Source organism: Bos indicus x Bos taurus, chromosome 18 (assembly GCF_003369695.1).
Source record: "Bos indicus x Bos taurus breed Angus x Brahman F1 hybrid chromosome 18, Bos_hybrid_MaternalHap_v2.0, whole genome shotgun sequence".
Taxonomy (NCBI): domain Eukaryota; kingdom Metazoa; phylum Chordata; class Mammalia; order Artiodactyla; family Bovidae; genus Bos; species Bos indicus x Bos taurus.
Genome location: NC_040093.1, coordinates 55,198,330 through 55,215,697, shown reverse-complemented (window position 1 = coordinate 55,215,697; position 17,368 = coordinate 55,198,330). Strand labels below are relative to the sequence as shown.

Below are 17,368 nucleotides of genomic sequence, written 5' to 3'. Positions count from 1 at the left end.
CGCCATCCAGGGCATGAGAGAGCTCTGGCCTAGGAGCTGGGTTCCAGAGGTGGCCCTGCTGGTCAAAGCTGTGTGTCCCTGGACACAGAGCTTAGCCTTTCTGAGCCTCAGTTTTTACTGTGATGGAGCAGGATGATGCCTGCAATACCTTCCATGGGATAAAAGAGATAAGAATTGTGAAAACTACTGGGAAACCTGGAAAGGCCTGTCCCCGGTCCTTGGGGCTAAGAGAGGGAGGGAGGAGGCACAGCACTGGAGCAGAGTTGAAGGAACCTCAGGGGCTGGAGGTCCAAGGTGCTGCTGGCAGTGACAGGACCCCGGCTCTGAGCAGCTGGGACAAAGAGGGGCGCCGGGAGGGATAGGAGGGGGGTGGCCTCTTTGGTGCTAGGCCAACGGGGCTCAAGTCCCAGCCCTGCCACTCGCTAGTGTGCGATCTTGCACAAGTTAGTCACTGTGCCTCGGTTTCCCTATCTGCAAAAGGGGGTGATGATACTCCAGGCTATAATGAGGAGTAAAGGTGTTGAAATATGTGCGGGTGTCAGAACGGTGTCTGGCTCATAGCACGGGTTCTATAAGCGGTCACTGCTACTATTGTTATGGTTGTTACTGTCTCTTAAGGTAGAAGTGAGCAGTCACAGCTTGGGAGGACAGGACCACACCTGGGCTTCAGGGACAGTGGGAGCCAGAGATGGAGTCCCCCCATGGATGTCTGAGTGCTCTGGGCAGAGCCACTGTCTCCTCGGGATGAGACACTGGCCCCCTGCCGCCCTAGAGCTCCATCCTGCCTGTGCTCCCTGTGTATGGGACACCTCCCCGATGACACCCAGGGGAAGGCACCCCACTTCTGGGACCATCAGCTGAGGCTGTGGGAAGCAGGAAGGAAGAACCGGCAGCTTCCCAGTCAGCAGTGGCAGTGGGGGCGAGGGTGGGGGCAGATCCCAGGAAAACCTGCAGGTGGGGCTGGGCAGACGGTCTCCTGGATTCCACATCCATTCCACAGGGTGGGCAGCAAAGGTTCCCCAGTGCCTCGTGACATGCCCAGGGCCACACACAGCAGGCAGCAACAGGGGCCAGCCCATCCTTACGGGAACTGCCTCTGCTCAGCACTTGCCCTGTATTATGTCCTTGTTCTTAGGGCGACTGTAATGTGGTCAGCACCTTCTGAGCGCTGGCCGCATGCCGGGGCCCTCTGGAAACCCTCCAGAAACTAACCACTTGACTGTGCTCTCCCAACCCATGAGGAAGAGACTCTGGACACCCATTGTACAGATGACAGAAGCCGAGGCATGAGAAATAATCATTTAGCAAGGATCACAGAGCCAGTAAACCAATTCCAGTTCTGACTCCTCTGGAGGCACAAACTTTGTCTCTCTCTCTACTTTTTAATCAGGGAGAAAGTCTTTAATCTGTGTGGTTTATGAACACATCTAGCTGTTGAGTTTTGGATGAAATAGTTGATTATGACATTCTCATATCTGCAGCCATTCAGAGGAGCAGAGAGAGATTACGTAGCTACCTTTGGTCTCCCAGGAAGTGCACATTATAGGAGGACTTTCTGAGAAAGTGTAGAAAGGAAAGAACACAGCTTCTCTCTCTCTTTCTTTTTACATTAATTGGTGAAGTCATTATATTTCATACTAAGGTCCCCTACCTGTTTTTTTTAAATATTTTTTAAAATTTTAATTTGAAATAATAGTAAACTCATAGGACATGCGAGGACAAATCCAGAGAGGCCGCCTCCCATGTGGTCACCCCTTGCATAACCACAGCACAGTCCCACCACCAGGAAGCTGGCACCCTCCACAGAGCCTGGGGGTTTTCTCTGGCTCCACAGAGGAAGCTCAGGGGGTAGAGCTCTTCACCCGGGGTCACCCCGCTGGAACTGGCCATGTTCCCAGTCTCCAGGAAGTATGAGAGGCCAGCCCCACTCCCCCGAACTCCCAGTCTGGGGTTTTCTCTCTTGCCATACACAGAGGGGCTGGGGACCCTCCCACAACTGCAGAGGCACCAGGGTTGGGGGTGGCCAGCCTCTGAGAGAGCTGCGGGGGCCCCAGGAAGCCAGCAAACAGCAGGCAAGTCAGCCTGGCCTCCTCCAAGGCACCTGAAAAACTGCTGGACCCCAGGGGCATGTGGCTGAGGACAGGGACTATAGGAGCCTCGCCCTCAGGGTCAGCTTTTCAGTAAGAATAAACAATGAAATGGTGTTGCTGTTTGTCCGGCTGGCTGACTTGGTCACAGGCCTCCCTGCGGCCAGTTTCCATCAGAGCTGCCAGGATCTTCCCAACCCCAAACCTTTTTTCTAGAACATCTCACAGAGATCAGCCAGGTAATGGAAAGGGAAAGTGGTGGGGGTGGAGTGGGGGTGGGGTTCTTGGGGACATAGTGCAGGACAGACTTACTCATGACCCCAGGCAAGGCCTCTGCATGCCTCCACCTGGGAATAGCTGAGCAGGCCCTTGTGTGAGACAGTGGTGGCACTCAGCTTCAGACAGATTTCTCCCTCTGGGTGTCTAGAGTCTGCTGCCTGAAATTCCACCGTCAGGGTGTCATCTGTTGTTAACAGCTTGGTGCTCTGTGGAGTATGGATTCCCCTGCAAAGGTTGGAGGAGGAGACACAGGTGTGTGGATGATCACAGGCTCGGTGGAAAGGCTAGCATAACGCTTCTATAGGCTCTGAACGTTTGTGCAGGATGAGAAGTCAGGGAGGGCTTCCCCGAGGAGGTGATTCTGAGCTAAGTTCCTGAGCAGGAGTTTTCTGTAACTACCACACAGATTCCCGTAAACCACAGAAATGTAGCCTCTCCCAGCTCTGGAGACCAGAGATCCATGTCAGGGTGTCAGCAGGCTTGGCCCCTCCAGAGGTGGCTCCATGTCCCTCCCCAGCTTCCAGGGGTGGCCAGTGGCCTGTGCCACTCCTCAGCTTCTAGATGGGTCACTGCCTTCTCTGCCTCCATCATCCCATGGCCTTCCCACTGTGTCTGTGTGTCCCAGATTTCACTCTCCCTTGGTTTGTAAGGACACGTGGTTGAACTTAGGACCTGCGCTAAACCCAGGGTCATCTCATCTCAAGATCCTTAACGGAAGTACATGAGCAAAGACTCTGTTTCCTACTAAGGTCACATACGCAGGTCATGGAGTCAGAATGCAGATACACTTTTAGGGGGACACAGTTCAGCCCACTTGGGGTCATGTCTGCTAACGTCGATTGGGAAGAAGAGGGAAGGCATTCAGGCAGAGGCACCGCTGAATTAGGCGTACTCTGGCACTGGGAAGATACAGGGTAGGTTGTTAAGCAGGTGCCAGCCAGTTTACACCCTGAATTTCAACTTGAACATGAAAACAATGGGAAGCCACTGGAGGGTTTACGTGGGTTATGGTCTCATTTGCTTCTCCCATGTCTCTGAGAAGGGCTTCCCAGGTAGCTCAGTGTAAAAGAATCTGCCTGTCAACACAGGACACACAGGAGACACAGGTTCAACTACTGGGTTGGGAAGATGCCTTTGAAGAGGAAATGGCAACCCACTCCAGTATTCTTGCCTAAAAAACCCCATGGACAGAGGAGCCTGGCGAGCTATAGTCCTTTGGGTTCGCAAAGAGTTGAACACGCCTGAAGTGACTGTGCACACACGTGTCTCTGAGAAGCCAGTCTTATGAACCCCATTTACAGATGACAACACTGAGGCTCAGGCAGGTTAAGTCATTTGCGCAAGAGTAGACCATCAGGAAAATGGCAGAGGCAGGATTTGAACTCCAGCCCCATCTGACTTCAGAAAACAAATGTTGCAGGGATCTGTGTCCATGGGAGGCTACTCAGGAAGGAGGAAAGGAACAGAGTGGGATCAGGTGCCAGGCTCACCACCCCATCTGAGAAGAGTTCTCTAATGCTGGGCCTGGAGGTTGCCACATTGATGCTCTGAGACCCGCCTCCTTCACCACAGCTGATTGGTGGAGAAACAGGTCACCTGACTCAAGCTGAGCCAATCAAATTCCTCCCCCCAAGAAGATGCTCTTGAATGTACAACATGGTCTCAGGTAACTTCTTGAGCTTCTCAGTACTTCAGTTTCATCTCTGGAAGTTGGAATGATGAAAGCAGTATCTTCTTCTATGGCTGCTGTGTGATTACGTGAAACCCAGGTGGTGAAGTCTTTTGCCCAAGACCTGGCACACAGAAAATGCTGGGCAAACTTCAGCCAGCCCTAGTGGTACAGACAGAGGGGTAGGACTTGTGCTTTGTGGAGGCCGTTTCCTATCCTGTCCATGAGGAAGAGGGACGGGAGGGAGACCCAGAGAGAGAGGAGGAGCAGGAAGAGGAGAGGGAAGGAGAGAGTGAAGCCAATACGTTCTTGACAGGTTTTCAGTTTGTGCCAACCGATATGAGACTTGGCCGCCCTCCCTGCATTGAGGTTCAAGGAAACAGCTCCAGGTTTCCCAGTCACTGGCTGCCCCAACTTTGCCCTGGGCTAGCACAAACGGGGTTTTATTTTTTGTAATCAAAGCCAAAACAATACAGAACACCAACCACAGCACTGCTTGACTGGAGACGGGTTGGCAAGCTGAAGGCCCCATGGAATCCACTGGAACCACCTCTGAACTGGAAACCAGGGATCTCCTGCGACCGACCTGGTGGCTCCATAAAGAATCCCCCTGCCCACGCCCCCCGCCACGGCAAGTCAGAGCTGTATTGTGGGGTCAATAGCAAGGCGTCCAAGCGGCCAACATGCCTGTGACTGCCCAGAAGCCTCACATCCTGAGAACACACCCATGGCCTCCCCACCCCACATTCCACACCCACGCTGCCTGCTCGCAGATGGACAGCTTCTGGAAAGTTTCACACTCATCCCAGGAACTTGTTGAACAGGTGTCTTGAGATGGGTGAGTCCCCTGCCCATTAGGTGCTGCCCTGGGCAAGTCGGGCTGGAGAATGTGTGAGAGTACATCGGGGGAATTAAAGTCTCATGGGTCACGTGCCAAGGTGAATGCTAACAGCTCTTATCCATGATGTCCTCGATAACCCAGTTGGAAAGATGCCATCAGCTGCATTGACAGCAAAAAGAATTGAGGCTCAGATACTGCAAGTTTCTAGCTCAAGGTCAGTTGTAAGTGGGGAGCCAGAGCTTTTCCTCTACCTGAAATCAACAAGGCTTATGAATAACACTTTCACATATAAACAAGGTATAGAAAGTGGTAGAATGAACCCCTCTGGACTCATCAGCCAGCTACCGTTGCTTCATTTAGACTTTCAACCTTTTGCAGAGGTAGAGTCTGGAGTATTTTAAAGTGAATCCCAGAGATATACAATACCTATGAATCCCTCAGAATGCATCTCTAACAGATGAAGGGTTGTTGTTTTTTTTTTTTTTTTAGCATAATCATAAGGTTATTATTGGGGCTTCCCAGATGGCTCTCTGGTAAAGAATCTGCCTGCCAATGCAGGAGATGCGAGTCTGATCCCTGGATTGGAAAGATCCCCTGGAGAAGGAAATGGCAACCCACTCTAGTATGCTTGCCTGAGAAATCCCATGGACAGAGGAGCCTGGTGGGCTACAGTCCATGGGATCACAAAGAGTGAGACATGACTGAGCAACTGCGAACATGCACACGCACATGTTATCACAGGATCACCTAGATGGGAAAGTTTGTCTTGGAACCACCACGCCATGTGCCCCAGGAGGGAGCCTGGCCCCTGTTCTTCCACAGCAGGCAGGCAAGTTCACTAAAGCAGCTGATTCCAAAAGGGGATCCTCAGACCTGCAGCATCAGCATCCCTGGAGGAGAACTCATTAGAAATGCAGGTTCTCAGCCCTCCCCAGCCCTACTGAGTGAGGGACTCTGGGGTCGACCTGGTGGTCTGTGCTTTATCACACTCTCCTGTGACTCTGATGCTGGCCGGAGCTCCAGAACTACTGCTCCCAAGGCAGTGAGTCCCTTCTTGCATTGTTGACTCCTTATGCAGGTTCTGGCTCCTTCCCCAAAGGATGCTGAGGGATTGGTCTTAGTTGGGCTGTTTTCTGGCCAACTCAGGAGCTCAGCGGTCAGTGGGTGGGTCCTGGCTCTTCCTCCCACTCCCAAGGTGGCCCTGAGCCAAAGTCTCATCTTCTAGAAAATGCGTGATGACAGCGCCAGCCTCCTAGTCTAGCTGTGTGGTGAGACTAGTTAAGTGCCTAGGATGGTACCTGGTGCACAGCAGTGTTCTGGAAGGACTAGCTGTTCTTATCCAACAGAGGTGGCAGGGCCGGGGTAGGTGGCCAGACCTACACAGCATCACTCATAGATGCTTGGGAGGCCACCCAAAACAGGTCACCAGGAGCCTGCTTCCCCTGAGCAGACTGGGGCAGGGGCAGAGACTCCTGGAATCTCAGAAAGGAGATAGGGGGCTTCTGCACAGAGAAGGGAGTCCCCTTGAGGCGGGGAGGCTACATGGCACTGACGTGGCCAGAGACGGTAAGGAGGAGCTCATGGTTGCCCAGAGCGACGGGCTCCCTGGAGTCCCAGGGAGAAGACGGGAGGGGGCCTCTGAGCTGCAAGAGCAGCGGTGCCTTTGGGAGCCTCATGAAGGTTCCTCTCCCCTGGGGATTGGCGGGGAGACAGGAGGCAGGAACAGTCAAGAAGCTAGGGGGTTCCTGAAGCCTGGGGGGGCAGGGGCAGCTGTAGAGGGAGCAGGAGGTCAGGGCTTACTGGCCAGGTGTGGTTGTCCCTGCAGGCTCTGAAACTTCAGTTAATTGTTAATTTAGGGGCTTTCCTGGTGGCCCAGGGACTTCCAGGAAGTCCTAGTGGTAAAGAACCCACCTGCCAATGCAGGAGACATAAGAGAGGTGGATTCGATCCCTGTTTCAGGAAGATCCCCTAGAGAAGTGCACAGCAACCCACTCCAGTATTCTTGCCTGGAGAATCCCCATGGACAGAGGAGCCTGGCAGGCTACAGTCCACGGGGTCACAAAGAGTCGGACACGACTGAAGTGACAGCATACATGCACACTGGTGGTCCAGTGACTAAGACTCTGAGCTCCCAATGCAGAGGGCCTGGGTTCAATCCCTGGTCAGGGAACTAGATCCCACATGCTGCAACTCAAGATCCTGCACGCCACAGCAAAGACTGAAGATCTCATGTGCTGCAACTAAGACCAAGTACAGCCAAATAAATATAAACATTCATTTACAAAATAGTTCATTTAAATAGGACACGGGCTCTCAAACCCTTTGTTTAAAATGAAAACATCTAAGAGAGAGATAGGACATGTGTTTTAAAAACTAGTGGATCTCCTTCAGGGGATGATATAAACTGGGTTCTTAGCCTGAAAAGTGGTAAAGGGAAGGAGTCGGGCCGTCATTCTGCCTCCCTGCTCCACTGGTGACACACCATACGCAACAGAAAGCATCTCTTGAGGAAAGTATTCCAACTAATAGAGTCAGCTGCAGGAGACAGGACTGGAGCGCCACGTGCTGCAGTGCGATGGTGAGTGAGTGGATCTGGGCACTGAACGCCAGTGATACTGATAGCACAAAGAGAGACCACCGGCCGCGAAGGGGTCTGTGGTCCTGATGCAAGCCCACGAGACCAAGGGGACAGGGCCTGAGCCCAATCCAGCCCCTGGATCCCACTGCCAGTTTGCAGGAAATTCCCAGCACAGACGGCCATGCAGCAGCACTGGGTCTGGAGTGCACAGCCAGCAAAGTCCAGCCTGTAGGGACTGCTACAGGTCAGACAGCCTGGGTGTCTCAACAGATAAAATGTTAAGGGGTGCAGGGAAAAAGATGGGTGGAACAGTGGACTGAATAGCGGCCCCTCAAAGGTTGTTGTTGTTCAGTCACCTAATTGTATCCGACTCTTTACTACCCCATGGACTGCAGCACGCCAGGCTTCCCTGTCCTTCGCTATCTCCTGGAGTTTGCTCTAACTCATGTCCGTTGAGTCAACAATGCCATCCAACTGTCTCATCCTCTGTCCCCTTCTCCTCCTGCCTTCAATCTGTCACAGCGTGAGGGTCTTTTCCAATAAGTCAGCTCTTCACATCAAGTGGCCAAAGTATTGGAGCTTCAGCTTCCGCATCAGTCCTTCCAATGTATGTTCAGAGTTGATTTCCTTTGGGATTGACTGGTTTGATCTTGCTTCCAGGGGACTCTTCAGAGTCTTCTCCAGCACCACAGTTCAAAAGCATCAGTTCTTCAGCACTCAGCCTTCCTTATGGTCCAGCTCTCACATCTGTACATGACTACTGGAAAAACCATAGCTTTGACTACAGGTATCCACCTCCTAGTCCTGAGAACCTGTAAATATGTGAACCTGACCTGGCAAAAGGGCCTTTGCAGGTGTGACCGGGTTAAAGACCTGGGGATGGGAGATGATCCCGGATGGGCCAGGTGAATCCAGTGTCATGACACAGTCCTTATAGGAAGCCGGGGGTTGACGACAGGGTGAAGCAGTGTGATAAAGACCCAGCCAGCACCGCAGTTTGTGAAGATGGAGGAAGGGGTCATGAGCCAAGGAATGCCGTGGCTTCTAGAAGCTGGAAAAGATAAGGGAATGTCGTCTCCCCTGGTGCCTCCAGAAGGAACGCTGTCCTGCAGATTTTAGTCAATTTTAGCTCAGTGGGGCTGTTTCAGACATTTGACCTGTAAGAGAACCAAGCCGCTTAAGTTTGTGACTATCTATTACAGCAGCCCCAGGAAACAGATATGCTATGGGAAATGTGTTGGTTAAAGAAATATACAGGACACAGGAAGTGATGATGACCAAATGAGAATCAGTGCATCTCATATGAGGTGAATATGAGTCTCATATGAGACGAATCTCGAGTCAGGAGAGTCGGTCCATCTGTGGGGAGTGGGGGTTGTCACTGGAGGAGACACATGGCAGAGCCCCAGGGAGGGTGGCAAGTTCTACTTCTTGTCCCAGCTGGTGGTTCCAAGGGATGCATCTGGTAAATCATTCATTAAGCGGTGCCTTTGTTTTATGTGGTTCTCTAAGACTTTGATTTCCATTCAACCAGGTAAAAATCCTAACAACTTCAAGGATGGTTTCCTGGGGTAGAATAGAATCTCATTCTCTGAAGCTGTTGAGGACAAAAGCATTTCCTCCTCCTGATCTTGCTGATGTTCTTTCCACCAGCAGCACAGTGATTGGCACAAAGAGGAAAGGTTTGTGGAGCTCATAACTTGTATTATGCAACAGAGCAAGACAGAGCAGACTTATCAATACATGGAATACGGGGAGGGGGTGAAAACGTTTGCCTGTGTACACCTCAAGCCTGGTGTAGCAGACATGGCACCTGACCTCTATAGAAAGTTGCTTCCAGCGAACAGCTGACTCCCCATTGAGGGCTCACTCAGCCCCCATCAGGGTAGACCAGATGCCTCCCTCTGTTGGTTCCTTCCCAGTCCTGCCTCATCCCCTTCTGCCAGTGTTTCCTGGGGGTCACCTCTCAGATAAACCACCTGTATTCAAATCTTTGGGTTTGGGAGAACCCAAAGCAAGACACTGAGAAAAACTCCAGCGAAGTGGGAGGTGGTGGTTACCCTAAAATACCCGCATATAGAGAACACCTGTGGTCTTTGCCCATCAATGTCTCCCATCACCACTGCTCCACCCCCAGCTCCTCCCACTCAGCAACTCTCTGCTGGATGGATAGGTGGGTGAGCTGGGGGCAGCACCCTACTCCCACTGGGGAGGTTGAGAAGGATGGTCTCTCTGTATCCCCTTGCATGGTCTTGGCAGATCTGGTATCCTTTCACCAAATTCCCTTTTTTGCTTAAAATACCCAGTTTCTGCTGCTTGTAGCCAGGAGGTTGGTAACTGATACAGCTGGGTGAAGCTTAGCATTAACTGAGTGCTAACCAGAGCACCGAGGTTCCTGACAGCTAAGACCAAAAGTTCCATGCTGAGAAAGAAGTGGACAGTTCGTCAAGAAAGAAAAGCCTTTTTTTTTTCTTCTAAGTTATCATATCGCATGATGCTCACCAGACTCTGAAGAGTCAACAGAATTTTTTCTAAATTAAACACAGGAACCGTAGGATGCCCTCCGGCAGGTCTTGGCATGGGCTCTACCCATGATAACAGCCCCCGAGGACAGCACCCCTGCTAGTCCATCCAGTCCCCTGCTTTGTAGGGGTTCAGAGAGGACGCCTGTTCTCTGCCTCGAGCCTCTGTGAACCTACAGCGGTGCGACTGGTCCCCCCGGGACCTCTGCCCAACCTGCCTGAGCCCACCTGGCAGCCCCGTGGACCCCAGCTGGGCTCACTCAGCACCAGGTAATTCTGACCTCCAGGACCACCCACGAGCTGTGCAGCGTCCCTCTTAGTGATGAGAGAGGGCAACAAACGTGGCCCGAGGTCCCAGTGCAGTGAAGCCTGCAGCCCACACTAAGGGCTTCCCACAGAGGGTGCGATGGGGGCCACCTCTGTGGGCATGACCCCCACCCGGCTAGCGGCACACTGCCTGCGATGATGCCTGAACCAGGAGCCGTGGGCATTGTGCAGCTGCCTCTGTCCAAACTGTCTGTCTCCACCCTCCTCCCCTGCCTGCTCCTCTGTTTCCCCAGCCCCGGCTCCACGTCACCTGCCTGGGAGTCTCCCCTGAGTCACCAGGTAGACTGATGCATGCCCCCTCACGTCCTCACTGGGTCCTGCATGACATTGTGACACATGCCGTGTGGGCTTCTCCTTGGGACTCGGGGCTCATGGAGGGCAGGACCACGGCTAGCTCATCTCCCTCCCAACGTGCAGTCCGGTGCAGGCGCACAGTGGGTGCTCCGTGCTGGATTGCTGAACCGGTGACTGATCACATGGGTGAGGTTGGGTCTGCCTTCCTAAGTCGGCTGACAGTGTCTGACGAGGGACTTGAGGATCCCATTAGCCCTCCATAATCTTAGCCTGGCAGAGGGAGACAGTCTGAGCGGGCTCCTGAAGGGAGAGTGAGCCCCTTTTCAGAGGCTGGCAGCCTGATGGTCAGATGTGCAGGTGCACACTCGGGGGGTAGAACTTCTGGCCCACGCTCTTAGCTGTGTGGCTGCGGCCAAGTCACTCAACCACTCTGAGCCTCTGGTTGGGTCCCGGGTCAGGTTCCCCAGAAGCAGAGCCTGAGACTAGACCTGGTTTGTTAAGGATGTCTTTCCAGCAGAAGCAGGTAAGGGAATTGCAGAGGCAAGGTTTCAGGCCAAGTCCCAGGCTCAGCCCGGCCCCCGGCGGGGAGCTCTAGGGTTGTCCCTCCCTGGGGGAAGGAGCGGGCTTTCTGCCCGTGCTGGTCGGGGGGAACCTGGGGAAGCACATTTTCAGGCACCATGGTCTCGCACTGGCAGGTGCTGGAGGTCAGAGAGGGGAGCCCACAAACAGGAAAGGGGGTCCCAGGGCATATGGGTGGAGGACCCCATCATTCACGACAGCCCCTCTTTTGGGAGAAGGGTGCTGACCGCAAACCAGGCAGGTGTCTTGAGGATGAAGTGAAGGCAGAGCCTGGCACCACGGGAGCAATGCCGACACCCAGCCCGAGCAGCCTCTCAGATGTTTGTGGAATGAGTGAACCAGCTTGCCTACTGGTTAAACCAGGTCCCCTGTGGCTGCCCAGGCCGGTTATCAGAAGTCTCACTGTGTCCCGGCTGCTGCTAAAGATGACCCAAAGCAAGGGGGGGACAGTGACAGAAGTGGGATGCTATCTCTCTTACTTTTAAACTGTTTATTCTGAGATAATTATGGCTTGATAGGAAGCTATAAAAATTATAAAGGTCAGGGGCCCCCTTCACTCAGATTCTCCTAGTGTCACGTCTTCAGTTCAGTTCAGTCGCTCAGTTGTGTCCAACTCTTTGCGACCCCATGAACCACAGCACACCAGGCCTCCCTGTCCATCACCAACTCCCGGAGTCCACTCAGACTCACGTCCATCGAGTCAGTGATGCCATCCAGCCATCTCATCCTCTGTCATCCCCTTTTCCTCCTGCCCCCAATCCCTCCCAGCATCAGAACCTTTTTCAATGAGTCAACTCTTCACATGAGGTGGCCAAAGTACTGGAGTTTCAGCTTTAGCATCAGTTCTTCCAAAGAAATCCCAAGGCTGATCTCCTTCAGAATGGACTGGTTGGATCTCCTTGCAGTCCAAGGACTCTCAAGAGTCTTCTCCAACACCACAGTTCAAAAGCATCAATTCTTCGGCACTCAGCTTTCTTCACAGTCCAACTCTGACATCCATACATGGCCACTGGAAAAACCATAGCCTTGACTAGACCCACCTTTGTTGGCAAAGTAATGTCTCTGCTTTTGAATATGCTATCTAGGTTGGTCATAACTTTTCTTCCAAGGAGTAAGCATCTTTTAATTTCATGGCTGCAGTCACCATCTGCAGTGATTTTGGAGCCCAAAAATATAAAGTCTGACACTGTTTCCACTGTTTCCCCATCTATTTCCCATGAAGTGATGGGACCATATGCCATGATCTTAGTTTTCTGAATGTTGAGCTTTAAGCAACTTTTTCACTCTCCTCTTTCACTTTTGTCAAGAGGCGAAAGTTCCTCTTCACTTTCTGCCATAAGGGTGGTGTCATCTGCATATCTGAGGTTATCGATATTTCTCCCAGCAATCTTGATTCCAGCTTGTGTTTCTTCCAGCCCCGCGTTTCTCATGATGTACTCTGCATATAAGTTAAATAAGCAGGGTGACAATATACAGCCTTGATGTACTCCTTTTCCTATTTGGAACCAGTCTGTTGTTCCATGTCCAGTTCTCACTGTTGCTTCCTGACCTGCATACAGATTTCTCAAGAGGCAGGTCAGGTGGTCTGTTATTCCCATCTCTTTCAGAATTTTCCACAATTTATTGTGATCCACACAGTCAAAGGCTTTGGCATAGTCAATAAAGCAGAAATAGATGTTTTTCTGGAACTCTCTTGCTTTTTCGATGATCCAGCGGATGTTGGCAATTTGATCTCTGGTTCCTCTGCCTTTTCTAAAACCAGCTTGAACATCTGGAAGTTCATGGTCCACGTATTGTTGAAGCCTGGCTTGGAGAATTGCATAACCACAAAGCCGGGAAACTGACAGGCCGTGGTGTGGGGGCGTGGTCTCTGCTGCACCAGATCTCGGGTACACATTCGTGGAGGTACCAGCTCCAGAGGTGCTCCATCACTACATCGGTCTCCTTCTCGCTGCCTTTGTCGTCACACTGTCCCTAACCCCCGCCAGCCACTAACCCACTCTCCATCTCTCTGACTTCATCTTGTCGAGAATGTTCTATAGGTGGAACCATACACTATGGGACCTTTTCAGATTTGTGTATATTCTTCCCAGATTATCCAAGACTGTGGGTGAGCTCCCCTCCCCACTTTCTTGCTCCCCCTCCCTCCTCTACCCCTAAGAACTCCAGGATGCCCTTTCAAAGGGGACATTCTCTTCCCTGACTAGAGAACAGTGGTTGACATCAGAAGCTCACGTCGGTGCGATACTGTTGTCTCCAGAGCTTCCCCAGATTCACCGGTTGTCCCACTAATGTCCTGTGTGTTGTTTTAGTCGCTCAGTCGTGTCCAACTCCTTGTGACCCCCATGGTCTGTAGCCCTCCAGGCTCTTCTGTCCATGGTTCTCCAGGCAAGAATACTGGAGCGGGTAGCCATTTCCTTCTCCAGGGGCTCTTCCAGAGCCAGGAATCACACCCACGTCTCCAGCATAGGTAGGTGGGTTCTTTACCGATGAGCTGCCGGGGAAGCCCTAATATCTTTTATAGCCAATGATAAAGACATTTCCCCAACTCTCAGATCTGATCCAGGATTTCATTTGCATTTGATTGTTATGAGTCTTTAGTCCCTCTGGAACTTTCCATGGCCTTTCCAGACATTTCTGAAGAGAGGAGCCAGTTACTCCCTGGATGCCCTCCAATGGGAAACTGCTTGCTCATGATGGGACTTGGGTTCAGCACTCTGCCAGGAGTCCCCCAGAGTGAAGCTGTGCTCCCTCAGTGCATCGCATCCGAGGCGCATGGTGTCATGCATCCCAGCGGTGGTCTTGGCGACGCTGATCCCTTCATCAGTGTGGATGGAGTTGGCCAGATTTCTCCAAACTAGAGAAATCCAATCTGTTTCCCTTTGTGATTCATAACTGTCTTGTGGAAACACACTTAAGACGGTGTACATATCTTGTTTCTCATTCAGCTTTCATCTGCTTCCTTTCTTAAAATGTTAACAGAGTGTTTTAACTGAAGTATAGTTGATTTACAATGTTGTGCCAATCTCTGCAGCAAAGCGACTCAGGGACACAGACTCTGTTTTTGTATCCTTTCCCATTGTAGTTCATCATCATAGCATGTTGTGTAGAGTTCCCTGTGCTGTACATTAGGGCCTTGTTTTTTATCCATCCTGTGTATAATCATTTGCTTCTGTCTCTCTCTCAGTCACTCAGTTGTGTCTGACTCTGCAATCCCATGGACTGTAGCCCGCCAGGCCCCTCTGTCCATGGAGTTCTCCTGGCAAGAATACTGGAGTAGGAGCCATTCCCTTCTCCAGGGGGTCTTCCCAGCCCAGGGATCATGCCCGGGGCTCCTGCACTGCAGGCAGATTCTTCTCCATCTGAGCACCAGGGAAGCCCAATAGTTTGCAGCTCCAACCTCAGACTCCCAGTCCATCCCTCTCCCACCTCCTCCTCCTTGGCAACCACAAGTCTGCTCTCTATTTAACAGAATATTTTATTGAAGCAAAATTTACCTGCAGAAAAGTACACAAAATGGGAGTTCTGCTCCATGAGTTATTACAAAGTAGACTCTGAAGTCTAGGCCTGAGCGGGAAGGAGTTTTGGGTCCTGTGAGTAGCTGGGGGAGAACGCAGCTGGCAGAGGCACCTTTGAAATTCAAAGATGGGGGATGCTGGACTGAACTCAGCTTGTTTGACAAACAGCCAGGAGTCTGAGAGGTGGTAGGGGAGGAGGCTCGGGTAGGGGAGGGGCCATTCAAACAGCCACTTGGCTGAGAACTAACCACACCCCTTCAGCACCACCTAAGCTGGGAGCCCTGGGGCTCTCTGAACTTTCAGAGGGAGTCACTGAGAATTTTGAACTCTCTATTACACTCAATGGACATGAGTTTGAGTAAACTCCAGAAGCTGGTGGTGGACAGGAAGGCCTGGCGTGCTGCAGTCCAGGGGGTCGCAAAGAGTCAGACACGACTGAGTGGCTGAACTAAACTGATTACATTCAAAAGCCAACAGAAATTGTATATTTTCAAATCTCTGACTATGATATTCTGGAAAAGCAAAACTATAGAGACAGCAAAAAGATCAACCCTGGTTGCCAGGGGGTCGGGGCGAGGGAGGAATGAATAGGGGGTTTTTAGGCAGTGAGACCCTTTGGATGACTCTGTAATGATAGCTCTATGACATCTACATTGGTCAAAACCCACAGAATACAGAACACCAAGAGTAAACCCTCATGTGAAGGGATACATGTATATGTATGGCTGAGCCCCTTCACTGCCCACCTGAAGCTATCGCAGCATTGTTAGTTGGCTGTATCCCAAAACAAAATAAAAAGTTTTTAAAAAAAGTAAATCCTCATGTAAATGATGGACTTATGTGGGGGTCTTCAGCCATACCACTGCCTTCTAGAAGGTTCTATATCTGCCCCCACCCAAGGTCATCCCATCCTCTTCTGAAGATCTTTCAGTAAACAAGTTTATTCAGGTGCCAGGCCTAAACAATTTGTTGGTAGCTATTTAAAGTGTAATAAGTAGAAGGGTTCCCAGGCCTGTCCCAGCCAGTGGGGAAATGTCACCCCAAGATGGGCTGGTGATACCTACCAGGGGTGTAGGAGGAGGGAAGGGTGACATCTGTATGAGGCATTTACCTCTCGGTGTTTAGCAACACCCAAGGCATATTCACTTGGCACCTGGCATCAGGTTCCACAGGGCTTGTCCCGCCTGGTGCAGTTAAGCCCCTGGGAACCCCAGCAATGCCCACAGCTGTAGGAAGTTCTCAGCCAGTGTTTCCCCATCACTCAGCAAACAATGACAGTGGAAGATGGCAGAAACAACATGAGGAGTGCCTGGGCGTGGGCGTGGGGAGGGTGGCCAGAGCTTGGGTGCAAATGGGAGAGTCATCCACATAAGCAGGTCTCACTCGATTCCGTCTCTTCTCCCTGCTTGGAATGCTGTCCGCCCACCCCTCCAGATATCCACAGGCGCCACTTCTCTGCACGTCACCTCTCCTGGCTGCTCAAGTGACAGGAGCCCCACTCATTCTCCAGTCCTCACTCCGTTTGCTTGTCTTCATCGCCTTGCTTGCTCGCTCTCCTAGTTTCCTGGGGCAGCCACAACCAATGACCACAAACCAGCAGAGATTCTCCCACAGTCTGGAAGCCAGTTGTTGGCAGGACCATGCTTCCTCTGAAGGCTCTGGTGGAGAGTGGGGACCCAGCCTTATCTCCTGTGGCTCCAGGTGGTCCTTGGCTTGTGGCCACATCCCTCCCATCTCTGCCTCGGTCTTCATGAGGTCTCTCCTCTGTGTCGTGTCTCTCCTCTTCTGTCTTTTATAAGGACACCAGTCCTCGGATTTAGGGCTCACCCAGTTAACCCGGCATGATCTCATCTTGAGATCCTTATCTTAATTATATCTTCAAAGATCATTTTCCTAAATCAGGTTACATTGCCCAGCTTCTAGGGATTGGGACATGGGTGAATACTTTTAGGGGGCCCTTTACTCAACCCACTACATCCACTGCCTGCAACTGCATGACAGTCTGGTTGGTTTGTAGCCTGTCACACCCTCTAGGAGGTGAGATGCAAGAGAGCAGGGACAGAGGTCACATGTATCAGTGGTTGGTCTCCATGGTGCTTAAAAATATTTGCTTAATGAATGAAAGTGGCTTTCCTTCTCTAAATTCTAATTTCTCCATCCGTGACATGATTATATTACTGCTTGTGTGCTCAGCCATTAAAAAAACAAACAGAACTGAGGGTCTATGTAAAAAGCATCAACTTCAAACGAAGTTCTAAAACTAATATATGTATATATACACACACACATATATATATATGGTGGCCAAATGGTAAAGTGTCTGCCTGCAACACAGGAGACCTGGGTTCGATCCCTGGGTCAGGAAGATCCCCTGGAGAAGGAAATGGCAACCCACTCCAGTACTCATGTATCCCTTGTATTCTGTACCTCTTGTTAATAGGATGCCTTCAAATTCCAACCTTAGAATTTCCCAGTGAGGTTTATTACCAAATATATTTCAGGTGCCTTGGGATTGCATTGAGGTCACCCAACAGGGTGTGTTGTTGGGAGGTAATTTATGGGTCATGAAATGACAGCACTTTCATACCGAGAGTGAATGGGACTTGAAGAGTGTGAGGTTCATTGTTCAAGGTGCCCAGGGCCAATATTTCAAGAAAGGCTGGATGCTTTGGGC

At 51.4% G+C, this 17,368-nt stretch overlaps 1 protein-coding gene across 2 annotated transcripts in view; it reads left to right on the top strand.

Annotated features, from left to right (window-relative positions):
• Window positions 1-17,368, top strand: part of WFDC1 (WAP four-disulfide core domain 1) — a 51,247-nt gene that overhangs the window by 32,772 nt on the left and 1,107 nt on the right. The window lies entirely within an intron of this gene.